Genomic DNA, 4,922 nt, shown 5'->3' with positions numbered 1-4,922 from the left:
TTCCATATAAAATTATCATCAGACTATGGGAGAAGGAACTGGAAACCCACTCCAGAATTCTTGCCTGGAGAACCCTATGGACGGAGAAGCCTGGTGGGCTACAGTCCACAGGGTCGCAAAGAGTCAGACACGACTGAGCGACTTCACTTTCACTTTTCACTTTATGGTATTGTTAATCATTCTGAAAAATATAAATATCCTGCTTTTTTCTTTGGAGGAAAATGTGGGATAAAGATGATCACAAGAAGATTAAGCTTTACTATTGTGCTGTTAGAACTACAGTTGAGACCCAATATTATGTTGTGACTTTGACATCTGCGGAAATTGGAAGGATCTGCAATTGACTAACCTTAACATCTCCTTTTCATTCTGTTCCCATGGATAAAATAACCCAGCTAAACAAACCTTATTATCAAAGGGATCAGTTACACTTCCTGCTCATCCCTGAAAGCCAGTTCTCAGCTCCCTTCCAACCTGCGGAATGAATCAGACAAGCCCATTGTAGCTTCTCCAAGAACCAAGGATACTTTACTCTCTTACTATGACAAAGCCTGATTCCCACAGCACCTGACTGTCCACTCTGTTCTTAAGTACCATCCAAGTGTGTTTCCCTGTGTCCTCCTTTTCCAGACTGTGAGTATTTGTGACTAATAAGCTGCTGTGGATTTGTATTCATCTAGTCAAATGCTGTGTGTTTGGCCCTCCCCATAACTCTAGGGTGGGAAGTTCTCTGTCACCAAAAGAGTGCAGAGATGATTAAAAGAATTGCTTTGTTCATTTACTCAAAAACCTATTTAGTGACTCAGGTTGTTCAGGCATTAAGCCAAGTACTTTGTGCTGGCATTTAATCCTCTTGACAGCCCTTCAAGAGGGCTGCCCTTATTTCCATTTCACAAGTAACAAAACTCAGAGAGGTTAAGTAATTTGTCCAAAGTTACAGAGAAAGTAAGATTGAACCCAGGTTCTCCTCTCAATTCAATGCTCTTTTCATTGCCTTATATTATCTCTAATAAAGGTAAGCTTTCTTATCTAAAAATGCAAGGAGGCTTCCCTGGTGGCTCAGATGGTAAAGCATCTGCCTGCAATGCAGGAGACCCAGGTTCGATCCCTGGGTCAGGAAAATCCCCTGGAGAAGGAAATGGCAACCCACTCTAGTACCCTTGCCTGGAGAATCCCATGGACAGAGGAGCCTGGCAGGCTACAGTCCATGGGGTCGCAAAGAGTCGGACACAACTGAGTGACTTCACTTGCTCACTTGCTATTTATCTAAAAATGCAAGGAAGTATAGGGTAACAAGTTTGCCATGAAACAGGAAAAAAAAAAAAAAAAAACTTTTTTCTTAAAATGAACAAGCACTCTTATCTCTGTATTCTGCTTTTCACTGATAATGCTAGATTAAAAGCTCACAGAAACACATTTTAATGTTACTGATGATCATGGAAGGAAGCTGCTACAATATTTACAATATGATCTGCTACCTTGAGCCTTTTGTCCTAGAAACAAGGATGCAAATCTGATTTAAATCACTGGCACATCTCCTTTGGTCTTGGATTTTCTTATTTTTCAGCAAACTTCTTGAGCAGCTCTACAACTCCCTTGCTCAAATTGTCCCCATTTATACTCTTTCAGGCATGACTGGCCTCTAGCAAGTTTAGGTGAACGATCCAAAAGTGGACAGGACTTAGGAGCCTCTCTGAGGTTAATATACTAACTGAACTAAAGGTGAAAATGTTTTCCATCCCTAATTCTGTTTTTCATAGAAATACTCTAAGCTCAGAAATAAAGATATCACAGGAAACTCTAGATCTGTATCTTCAAGACTTAGATGCCTTTCCTTATAAAGGATAAACCAAATGAAAGCATGCTCTCAGAAAATGTTGTTTATATAGATATTTCTAAGTACGGATATTTGGAATAACCCATATATTCCATCCCTAATCTCAATTTCTCTCATGACTCAGAATGTATTTAGAGTCTGATATATGACAGACTCCGAATTAGTTGCTATACCTATATATCACTTCTTTTGTGCAGTGAATTACATCATCACATTATTTCCATGGATCAATGAAGAAATCAATGCATAGATAATGTAAGAATGTGCTTAGGTCAGGCAGCTAGTAGTGAAGGAGCGTGGAGTCAAACCCAGGTTAGACTCAACAGCCTCGTCTTAAGTCACATTCAGTTTGGTTAGACTGATTGATTTGGAACAGCACAGCTTGCTTGGAAGGCAAAATCTGCTTCTAAATAAATTTTTGGTAGAGGCAGGTCTTTTCACTGGTTTGCCTGCTGCCTACTTGATTCCTAAAAATACACTGTTGATTGTTCATAGCTTCAGAGAAAATCACTTTTTCATTAAAGTGCCCATTATAGTGTGTCAATGAATGTGATAACATGCATAATTTACCTCTGGGGAGTATGTAATTAGAAAATTAACCTTTTACTTTTCTCTTGTTAATCAGTTATAAAAAGTGATGGAAGGATAATACATTAGCAACCGTGTCTACTATATTATTGTGCTTTTCATGTCTAAGTTGCTTAAAAGGAACAAAATGCTCAGAGCAAGAGTCTGAATGTGTTAAGAAGAAATAGCATTTTGCACATACAGAAGGGCATACTTCTTATGTCTTTCATATGCCTTTAAACACAGTGTGTGAAGGAGAGGGTAGAGCGGGTGAATTGAGAGAGTAGCATGGAAACACACACATTATCATATGTAAAATAGATAGCCAGTGGGAATTTGCTATATGACACAGGGAGCTCTGTGACAACCTAGAAGGGTGGGGTGGGGTGGGAGGTGGGAGTGAGGTTCAAGAGGGATGAGACATATGTATGCGTGCCTGCATGCTAAGTCACTTCAGTCATGTCCAACTCTGTGGGGCCCTTTGGACTGTAGCCTGCCAGGACCCTCTGTCTGTGGGATTCTCCAGGCAAGAATACCGGAGTTGATGCTATGCCTTCCTCCAGGGGATCTTCCCAACCCAGGGGTCAAACCTGCCTCTCCTGTGGCTCCTGAATTGTAGGTGGAGTCCTTGCTGCTGAACCACCAGTGAAGCCCAGACATATGTATACCTATGGCTGATTCATGTTGTTGCATGGCAGAACCAACACAATATTGTAAAGCAATTATCCTCTAATTAAAAATAAATAAAAACATTTAAAAGATGTTTTTTGGGGGTATGTGTTTAAAAGATGATGTGTTTGGAGGTAGTATTTTACTCAAATGAGAAAGAAAATTCTGAATTCTCATCTCTGAAATCATCCTTGCTTTTCAGAAAGCGGAGTATTTTAGAAGGTACATATTTTTGTTTCCCTGAAAGGATCCAGAGCATGTAGAGTGACATGCCTTCTTACTTGAGTAGGCCAGAAGATCCACTGCCAAACTCCATCCTCCCCCATAGATGCTTATTTTCTTTCTCTGTTCTCAGAAGAGCCTGATTATCTGAACTACAAGAAAATAGTCAGTCTCATCATTTCTGAAAGCTTTGATCAGTTCTAACTCTGGATCTTACAGATGCTGAAAAGCAACATTGGTTTTATGTCTCGAAATCACTGGGTCACAGCCTAGACTTTAGGTGAATTATTTGTGACACTTTATTCCTGAGATACACAGAGATGTGTGAGAAGGCAAAAAAAAAAAAAAAAAAAAAAATCTGAGATATAATGTACATGCTAGAGGGTTACACTGAAATTTGAGTTAAGAGACTTGGTAATATTTTACTGATTAGCTTTGGTACATCACTTTTTGTTTTCTGAGTCTTGGTGTTTCCATTTGCAAAATGGATTTTTTTTTTTTTGCCCTGCATACATCAAAAAATTTTCTAATAAGGCCAGCTGACTTTTTAAATGAATATCCATCACAACCTCAACTTTAAGAGAATGTGAGAGTGAAATACTCTTATTCCTACCATCTTCTATTTTCAAGTGGCAACTTTTTTCTTTTTTATTAGCAAAACAGAGATCAAGGCAGCATTCCATATTTTATTCTCAAATTCCCTGTAAAAGTGACTTTTTGTATTCTAAAAACATTCTGTATTTTGTATAAATATTCTGTATTCTTTATAAATATTCTTTGAGAGGTCACTCTTGGAACATTTATCTTTTTGGCCTCTTACCTAATTTCCGTCTAAGATAATTTGAATAACATCTCTCAAAAGAGATTGGGTCCAAAGGTTTGGAGATGCTAAATATTATCTTATATCTGGAACAAATGCCTTTGCAGATGTAATTATACTAAGGATCTCCAGATGGTGTGATTACCTTAGATTATAAAGGTGGTCTATGGGCGTCCCTGGTGGCTCAGCAGTAAAGTATCTGCCTGCCAATGCAGGAGCTTAGGGTTCTATCCCTCAGTCAGGAAGATCCCCTGGAGAAGGAAATGGCAACCCACTCCAGTATTCTTGCCTGGAAATCCCATAGAAAGAGGAGCCTGGCAGGCTATAGTCCTTGGGGTTGCAGAGTGAGGCATGAGTTAGTGACTAAACAACAACAACAAAAACAAATGTGTCCCAGAGTCTTTATGAGAGAGGCCAAGGGAGATTTTGGCAGACAGAAGAGAACATCATATGATCACAGAGGTGGAGACTGAAACAGCTCAGCCACCAGCCAAGATGGCAGCTGCCAGAAGCTGGAAGAGGCCAGGACCAGATTCTCCCCTAGAGGATTCAGCCCTACTAACACCTGGATCTCTGCCAGTGAAACTGATTTGACAACTCTGTAGGAGAATATCTGTGTGCTGCTTTAAGCCAACAAGCATGTTATTATATGTCAGAGCAGCCATAGTAGAAGTACACCATTGGAAATACACCATTCCTCCCATCACATCAAAGAATGTTCTAGATGGAATGTTGAGTTACCATGGCAACCTCTTCCAAACCCCTCAGCTTACCTCCTCATACCACTGCCTTACTGCCCCCTACTAA

General features: G+C 39.7%; 1 non-coding gene across 1 annotated transcript; it reads left to right on the top strand.

The window, feature by feature from the left end:
• Positions 1-1,048: 1,048 nt before the first annotated feature.
• On the top strand, positions 1,049-1,121 carry TRNAC-GCA (transfer RNA cysteine (anticodon GCA)). The gene has a single exon. It is a non-coding gene; the product is annotated as a tRNA-Cys (tRNA).
• The last annotated feature ends 3,801 nt before the right edge of the window (positions 1,122-4,922 follow it).

This window comes from Dama dama, chromosome 1 (assembly GCF_033118175.1).
Source record: "Dama dama isolate Ldn47 chromosome 1, ASM3311817v1, whole genome shotgun sequence".
In the NCBI taxonomy this organism is placed as follows: Eukaryota; Metazoa; Chordata; class Mammalia; order Artiodactyla; family Cervidae; genus Dama; species Dama dama.
This window is presented reverse-complemented; position numbering and strand designations above follow the sequence as displayed.